The sequence below is a fragment of the Geospiza fortis genome, unplaced genomic scaffold (genome assembly GCF_000277835.1).
Source record: "Geospiza fortis unplaced genomic scaffold, GeoFor_1.0 scaffold403, whole genome shotgun sequence".
Classification (NCBI taxonomy): Eukaryota; Metazoa; Chordata; class Aves; order Passeriformes; family Thraupidae; genus Geospiza; species Geospiza fortis.
The window spans coordinates 4,332,682-4,342,161 of record NW_005054336.1 but is presented as its reverse complement, the minus strand read 5'-3'; the positions used below and the strand labels follow the sequence as shown (position 1 = coordinate 4,342,161).

Here is a 9,480-nt window from a genome sequence, read left to right as displayed (position 1 = left end):
GGAAAGAGTTGATTCCAGTGTGGATACTCAGCAGTTCTGTTGTGAATAATTTTGTATTTAAGATGATATGTAATTTATAATAAGAATTGTTACTGTGAATTGAATTTGATTATAAAATGAATGTGTTTTTTTCATTCTTAATCCAAGCGAGAAAGATGCTTCTAGTATTTTTATAAACAATCGAGTAATCTAGGTGAAAAAACCCAACACTTAAAGTTAGCTTCACTAGAAAGATAGAGTTTTGTTAGAGCCTGTTGGCTGTGGGGAATACCTGTCTCTGAAAGGTAATAATCACAGTTGGGAGGAATGACACCAGCTAGCTGGCATAAATGGTTTTCAGCTACTGTTCTTGTGAATAAGGACGATGAGGTAGAAAGTAAAATTCTCCTCAATCATTATATTGAATGGATAGAACTAGAAATCCCAGAGCCTGCATATCTTTTGTCTTGAAGTTATTACCTCCGTGCTTCAGCTATAAGCAAAATAAGTGAACATTCCTGAATATATTATGACTTGAAGATAATCAAGAGGTTTTTTTTCTAATTCCTGGTGTTTAAATGTGCACATCAGCAAGTATAAAAGTGTTTAAACATTTAATATTGACAGTGAGAGTGCTGCATGTTTAATATTCTACTTCTCTGTGAATGGACTGTGTGTTTCGTTGCTGAGATTCTCATAACTTTATTTACTGCGACTAAGCTTCATCATAATGAAAGCATGAACCCAAAGATAATATTCTATTCCCTAATTTTGATTTTTATATCCTTTGTAAAAGTCCCGGATATTGCATGCAGGCAGACTGTTGGCCATTTCTGCTGTGGGAGTGCTATCCCACTGCATTCTTCACCAAAAACCCCTCACAGCACTTTATGCCTGAGATCAAACTATTCTCTTCTGTGAGGAAAAGCACTAGGAGCATTTCAAAAGGAAGATTTGAATTTTCTGAGACCTAGCATTGTGTGTGGGATGAAGAAGTCCCACTCTTCCAGAGTTCCTGGGGTGAGCATCTTCTGATCATCCCTCATTATATGTGAGTTATTACTTTGAGAATGTGAATTCAGTCTCTGCACGTTGGCTATGGCTGCTACTGTGGCATCTTTGAGGTTGGTAATGTCTGCGTGGGCACAGGGGAAGCAGCACCCAGCAGTAGACCTTGGCATTGCTTACAGGGATTTTTAAAACATGCCTGTGAACTCATCTAAGAACTGTCATATAATTATAATGGTAAATTTGTTGCTAACTGAAAACAGAATTTTGTTCAGAGGAGAAGTCTCTTGGTGCTTATTTTGAGATATTCTGTATAATTACAGTTCGCAGAATTTTCTTCACCCAATTGCTGTTCGCTCCTCTAGAAAGGGTTTTTCAACATTGTGTGTTTTATTAAAACCAAAACCAGTTTCTGAGAACTGTTTGCGTGAACTTAATTAACAAGCAAAGAATGACATTTTCTGCTCAAATGGAGGCCGAACAGATGAGGACACAAGTGATTACAGTAAAAAAACTGATCTTACTCTGGCAAATTTTAAAAGCAAATCAAAACTTACACATAATTGCTTTTGCTGTGAAATACAAGTTAGAGTGAGATTTATGTTACAGATGAAAAGGATATGAGCAAAATAGCCGCCTCACTAGGAAATGATCCCACAACAGCATTCTATCTCGTACCATTGGGAAGAAGCAAACCATAAAGGACAGTTAAATTCCCCCAGAAGAGGCTAGGATGTAAACTGAATTTTGCAGTGTGTTGTGCAGAAGAGGACCACCAGTCACCAGCTCCTTGGGCAATGCCACTTAACTGTGGCGTGTTGCCTCTATAAATCAGGAACCAGCATCTCCCTTGTGCTGTCTTCAGCCCCTGTCGTGGGTGGCCTCATTCTTTGTCTCTTCTGATTCTTGCTTCTAGCTTGCAAATATCTCTGACTGGCAGTCTTTCTGTTTCTGCTCTTCTATTAGCTCCTCCCTTTGACCCCAAGTCTACTTCAAGTGGATAAGGGAGAAGCTGCCATCACCAGGAACTTGCTTCAGTGCCACCAGCAGAGACTAAAATATTGTAAGGGTCCAAGCAGAGGAGAAAGCATAAAGTGTCTGGATTTTGTATGTTCCCTGGTAAAGTATTATCAAAAGCTTCTTACTGGGGTCAACCTACCAGAGATGGGAAATGCATAAATGTCGTTTCATGACTGAGACACACAGTGGTTTAAGTGCTTTAGTTAGTGGGGTGAAAGAACTAACACTAATGTCACAGCAAGTCCCACTTTCATGTTTTATTCACCAAGGAGATACCTGATTATATGGTGTATTGGTGGATTATATGGTGTATTGGTGTACTTTTCAGCCAAAACATAGCTGAAAAAATGACAGAGTATGGTACATTCAAGAAATTAATTCACCTAGGAAATATGAATTCAGCCAAGTAGAACTCCCCTGATGATATGAACAGGAAGGAAAACTGTGTGGAAAAAAAAATTGCTTTTATGTTAGCAAACATCTACAAAATTTAGTCATTGGGAAATGGCTGAGAAAGTTTGAAAAAAAGTTATAAAGTCTAGGAGGAGAACTTACTGCTAAAATTTTATATTCGCATACTTGACAATAGCTACAATCTGGCCATTATCTGTGCTGGGAACTGTGAATACTGGTGGTGGCAGTATGTCTTGGTGACCTGGTAAAGCAAGGAGCTTTATCATTTGCACTGAGGAGAACAAGCTTGAAAAGAGCAAGGTTTGAAAATAGTAACTTCTCTGTAGAAAAATTTATACCAAAGTTTCACTAAGAAGGTGGTGAACACAAATGCCAAATAGTCTTTCTACACCTTCCTGTAACTGGTGCCAAGTAGATGATAATAAGGTAAACAAATGAGTTAAAAACCTCAGTATGCTGATTAGTTTGGGTCTGGGTATGTGCAGGAGTCTGGGTATGTGTCACAGTAGTACAAATAAGGGCTTTGACAGGACACTCCATGAAATCGATTGCAGGGGAAATGTCATTCCCTACCAGACTAAGAGAAGTCCATCACAAACAAGCAAATGTCCGAGAAATTTGTACCACAAGAAAGAACTGGGATCTTGAAAGAAGATGCCCAATTTATTATTTTTTTAATATTGCTATGTTAGTATATTGAAGTCTTAAAATAAGTTTTTGGCCTCCTAGTGCAACACAAATGAGTTTGATCTCCTCCATGACTCTAGGGAATGTACATAGGATAGCAGATTGTCAGCTGTGACACTGAATCTGTGATTCAGATATCAGTGGCATGATGCGTTGAATTGAGAAACCTCTTCTGCTAGAAACAGTAAGTACTCATGGACCCCCAAACTAAGCTGAAGACTCTTGTCTTAATGTTTGTTCTGCTGCTTGTGGAATGTTGCTGACAGTCTCTCTGATAGTTACTCAGCAGACAGCAGTTTTTCAGGGCTGAAGCTGTTAAAGATGTATTTTTGTTCAACATTTTGTTCAGAATGTCCCAGGAACACCTGTTGGGAGTAGCCATGATATAGAGAGTATGAGAACAGATCACTGGATCCCAGGCTGGTAACCATCTTCTTTGTAGCATTGTTGGTATTGGATTTTTTGGATTTGTTTTTTTTTTAATCTCCTGGAATGGTGCAATTAGTTTTTATATTATGAATTTTTTTCTACCATAGAAGTATGAAATAAGGCTGCTGGGTTTATTTGGATTTGGTCTTTGTGGGTTCTTGGTTTGATTTTTTTAGAAGTTAGGTAACAAACCCAGATTTAGTTTAATTCTACCCTGTGAGGACAGGAGAAAATAAAGGGCTACAGAGGAGGAAAAATACAATGTTAACAGGCATGTATTGAGTGCATTGCTCCTACAAATAAATTCTGGTGCAGAAACGTTGAATGTTCAAAGAGATGAAGTTATAAGGTGAATAGAAATAGACTTGCAACGGTTATTTGGATATTTTGCATGGGGAGGTTTAATTGATTTGCCAGTGTGATCCCTGAAGTGGTGTCCTCCATATCAATCTTGTTTGGTTCAGCTCAGGTATTAAAAATGGGTTTTGTCTACAGAGTGGGAGCAGCATTAATCTATTTTTATAAACCTTTTTCCTCACTAAGTTTGCACTAATAGTAGACCCTGTAATTTGGTTACTGAGAGGGATGGATCAGAATATCTAAAATTGCTGTAAACTCCTTTGAGACTTAAAATTAAGGGACATTAGATGGAAAACATTTTAAGATACAGAGGACTCATAGGCTTTACAGCTTTACTGCGAGAAGGTCAAAGTTAGATTTCTCGCTAGAGGTATTAGTAATAATTTATTTTTGCAGGTATTATAGCTTTTGCTTTTAATGGGTATTTAAAGGCCTGTGGGATGTTGTACATAGTATTTGCATTTTGAGATATCAGTCATGGACTTGCTTCAGGTTAAAAAAGCAATAGTTTTGCTCTTCCTAGACCTAGTATAGATAGCTTTACCTTTCCCTCACAGAGAGATGATACTTTGTACTCCAAAGACCTACTAAGTTGTTTCTCCGTGTGACGAATCTTACGCATTTTGACATGCTCAGTATCTACAATCTTGGAATAAAACATTTCTAAACAATCACATAGGTGGTGGGCCATGCCCATGTGGACTTCCCTTGGTACCAACATCAACATCAACCCATCATAATGGGGAGGGTGTGTGCTGTGCATTCTCAGAGGACTTTGCTGAAAGTCCAGATGCTTCTCCATGTGAACTGAAAAGGACAGATCATAGGGGGAGAGAACCACAAGCTGGGCATCCTAGAAGCCTGCACACTCCCAGAGGTGCAGAACAGCTACCTGGGTTGCTTTATCTGAATTTCAGGCCCTCAGATCACATTTAAAAAGCTCCAGAAGTTGTTATTGCTGCAGCTTAAACTTCCCAAAGCCAGCCATCATGGATGCTTGGTAGGAGGTGAAAAAACCCACACAGCAGTTGTTAAATTCACCATATGGAAAAGATCCCTTTCACTACAGAAAACTGGCAGTAGGCCCATTCCCTTAACATCAGAGGAAATCCTAGCTGAAAAGGGAAGGTGAGGTTGGAATAAGGCACTCACACTCATTGCCTTGTCCAGGAACAGAATCACTTGGCCCTTGAGAGTGTGGAGCACAAGAGTGGCCATAACTCCTCCATTTCCAGCGACTGCTGTGGTGGGGAGAAAGGAAGAGATCTCAGAGCACATGGCCACATCTCCTTTTTCTCTTTGTCATTCACCGCGAGAAAAAGGGAGGATGAAAAAAGTAAAGAAAAATACTTCATAGAAAAGAGAAGAAAAAAAGCTGCCCCAAAAGAACAGCAGACACATTGACAACATACCTCTGCATGTTCTCGGGAAGCTTTTGCTTTTCCCCCATCCTGAGGGTGTCCCTATTGCTCCTAATCCTGGTTCAGCTCTTTGTGAGCCAGCAGGGTGCATTTTTTCCATGTTCAGTCCAAGGAGGAATTCAGCAAGAAGTCTGATTTACACAGTGAACAAAACCAAAGCGTAGTAAAAGAAATGTTGATGTGTTGTGTCTTCGAGATCACGTTTGCTTATAAGGAAGGAAATTTTTTTGGAAAGACTTTTCCACAACACATAAAATCTGCTTAAGCCTCACATGACCTGAATCTTAATAGAGATGGGTCTGAGCTAAAAAATACAGTGATGTAAATTTTCATTCCTTGAGGCTTAGGTGTTAGTTTAAAAAAAAAAGAGAAAATACAGGAAAATTCTCATCTATCATGTCATCTACCAGCATGTCTTGATAGTCATGTTGGCTATAGCAGATCTTCTTCAGCCTTGAAAAGTAACAGAGAAGTGGTGTGCAGTCGATGTAAAATCTCTTTTCTGGGATAGATCTGGGAAATTACAGGGTTAACATTTTTTATCATTCTATGCAAATTGGTAAAAGCTGTTCTAAAAAATAGAACTAGTAGAAAGAAAAACAAACAAAAGAGTGAAGAACTCCCTTTGTAGTATGTTATGCCTTAAAAAAAAAAATGTTCTTTGAGGACATAAAGAGAAATTCAGATGATAAAGTGAGCTTGGGTTTCCAGGAGTATTTGATAGGGTCCTTCACTGAGGAATTTGAAAGAAATTACTTATTTTGAAATATATTTGAAATATTTGAAAGAAATTAAGATTAGAGGAAGCAACCTACATGAGCAAATAACCAGTTAAACATGGGAAACAATATTAAGGAATAAATAGTCAAATTTTACAATGGATAGAGAGCTGCAGGAAAATTCTTTAGGGATCTGTACTGTGTTCTGTGCTATTCAAAATGTTTATTAACAATCTGGAAAAGAGAGAAAATTTTAAGAATGTCAACTTTGCTGATAATAGTGTGTTATGTAGGGAGCTAAAGATGAGAGCTGACATAAAGCTTTATGAAGAATCTTGCATTACTGATTGACTCTCCAATAAACTGCCAGGGGAAAAAAATGAAAGTAGTATGCAGATGGAATAAACCAATGATAAATTTATATGTACAGTAAGTGATTTTAAGCTAACTGTACTAGGATTACAGTAAGCGAGCACTATGAAAATCTCAGCTTAATGCTGAATAACATTGAAATAAAGCTTATCAAGCGCAGAATTTCTAGGAAAGGAAGAAAACAAAGCAAAACCCATCACTATGTCAGCATGTTGATTCTTTTTTTTCCCTTCACATTTTGAATACACTTTGTGATTCACATCTTGGTGGATTGGAACCAGAAGGGTGATAGGTGGAAATGAGTGATAGGAGATTCTTCACCACATGGCTCGGCAGCTGTGGAGCTCATACTCGTGGGGCATTGCCAGTCCTAGGGGTACATACAGGCTGAGAAAAACCCACTGGAAAACTATCTGAAAGCATCACCTCTGACTCAGGGAATTCCTGTGCCACAGATTTCTTAAAAGCTGGGCAAGTTTTTTAGGGAAATACTACTGTGAGCTTGCCCTAGGGAGCTGCTGCTGGTGCGTGTGGGAGAAGGGGCACTGAGCTGTGTAAGCCATTCCTGGGATTTGCACTGTCAGTGCACAAAGAGGAGCTCTTAGGTTTGCACCCAGGATCAGAAGCCCTCTGTGCCTCCCAGTCCTGTCTCAACCTTTGGACCATTGTTCCTGTGTTACATTTTGACAACCTGATTAGCATGTAACTACATTACTTGAACTGAAGCTGAGATACAGATATATTTTGTACTAGTCTGAAATGATGTGCTAAGGGGTTTGTAATTCAAATGCTACTTTCAATTTACTAAGATTTTCTGCATTTCCAGAGGGTCACCTCAGACAATCCTACATGCAGTAATACAAGAAAATCTGCTAAAAATTTACACACAGACAGTATCTGATCATGCATGTTCAAATGACCATGAAGTACACGTCATAATGTTTGATCCCAGCTGCACAATATTCATACAGCGTTGGTTTTTTTACTCTAAATTTTTAAAAAATATGATTATTAATCTGGCAAAGAAGTGTAAACACATACTCTGGCCATCAATTTGAGGGAATTTTATTTTAGGAAAGCACATATCTGTTGCTGGAAACTGCGATCTGTAACTGAAAATAGGACCACATATTAAGTTCAGTGAGATTTTTACAATCAATTTATGATTCAGATGTACATGCTTGTGGTGACAAAATAAGATTTTGGGGAAAAATGTGAGAAGGTCTTGTTTGTTTTGCACTTGGAAACTAGTGCTTTGTTGAGAAACTTTGTTGAAAACTAGTTTAGTGCAGAACTGTACTTTCTTCCTAGACATGTTATAAAGCCATAACTTATTTTGTTTGTTTTACTGTCACGGCTAAGGTTTGAAAAATAGTGAGTAGTTCAATAAAGCAGAAGACTATTTGGACATATGCTAAGAATATACTTTTGATTTAAAAAGTGATTTATTGATCTCTGGGAAAAAAAATAAAATTCACAGTTCTGTGTGGACTATGAACACATCTTTAAAACTTTAGCCTTGGGGTAAGAAGTAGGAGAAAATTAAAGCAGTTTCTGAAATACTTCACCAACCATCTCCTGGAAAATGACCCAATCTGTTTGATTATTGGAAAAGACAAACTCCTTAATGGCTAGCATCAGCTGAAGCTGCTTCAGGATGTGCTTTGGCAGTTGCTGCTAGAAATTCTTTTCTGCAGAGATGTGTGAGCGGTCATTAAGTAGGAGTATTGGCAAAGGAAATGCCCCAAACATAAAGACAGCATGATTAAAAAGATATTTCTGGAATGTAATTCTGCTGACAGTGACATGAAGAGTTGCATATTTCTGTTCATCTTATTAAAGTGTGAACATGCAGACTATTATTTAGAGGGAAAAGACAATCTCTTAAAAATCCCAACTGTTTTATCAGTTTGTGAGTTACTGTGTGTACAATGGAGTGCTTCAAAATTATCTGTGTGATCTGGTTGGGTATCAGGACTGTAGATTGTAGAAATGTCCTCCATAAACTGCAACAAAGGAAATGGCATCATGAGTTAAACCCCCTGTATGCTCAGATATCCATTTCGCCCCCTCAATCTGTGCTTAAAATAGCAATAACAACCTTGGTGCAGGGCTTTTCCTGGCAATTAATAACTGGCCAGGGTTAATGGCCCTCAGCAGTGCCTCAGGCCATCAACTCCTCCCAGCCAGTCATTACTCCCTGGGAAATGCCCTTTTCTGGGTAGTTATTGTTGTAATATTAAGATGTAGATGACGTTGGATGGAGATAAAATGACCTTGTGGCAATCTTACAAAATAAATGTTAAAAGTAAAATAAAGGCAAAGTTTTAAAATTCTTAAGAGTCAACAACCCATCAAAATTAAAATCTAAAGTTTGTAAAAATGACAAATTCTGCTAGTCTGATTACCTGTGCAAAATACATATCCCTTAAATATGTCTTCCTAATTTCCATTTCATGTTTGTCATAGGCAATTGGCTAAATTTTAGAATTTGATCTTTTAAAATGCACAGTACCTTTGACATTCATTTTATTGTCTGTGATACGATTTTAGTCTTTTATGAAGCACTGAGTATATGTGATTTAGATAATTCTGCTTATTCATCTTTCATATTACAGTATTTGTATTACAATAATAATAGGAAAGCAAATGTATACCTGATCAAAGTAGTAAGTGTATGCTGTTCCTGTAGCCTATATTCTGTAAATTCTGTGATGGGGTTTACATTTTAGGCATTCTGCTAGAGCTCTAATGAAGAAAAATATGAAAGCTAGGTCTATATTTAAAAGGCTTGCTCACATACTTATGTAGGCTAGGAATACTAAAAATAAAATGGCTTCTAGCTGCTGTCCTGGCAGAACCTAGTGTAGATGCAGTTCTACCACCAAACTGTTTATTTTTGTTCAGAAGCAAGTGTGGCGTTTGCTGCTCTGATCTGTGCTGGTAGTAGGAGAGCTGGCTCTCTGCAGACATGTTCTAGCTCAGACAAGAAAGGCAGAGGCACATGCTTGAATCTATCACAATTAGAGCCAGCTCTTCAGTATGATTGACAGCAGCTGGACTATATCCCA

General features: G+C 38.0%; 1 protein-coding gene across 1 annotated transcript in view; it reads left to right on the top strand.

Annotated features, from left to right (window-relative positions):
* Positions 1-9,480, top strand: part of DPYD (dihydropyrimidine dehydrogenase) — a 311,278-nt gene that overhangs the window by 182,996 nt on the left and 118,802 nt on the right. The window lies entirely within an intron of this gene.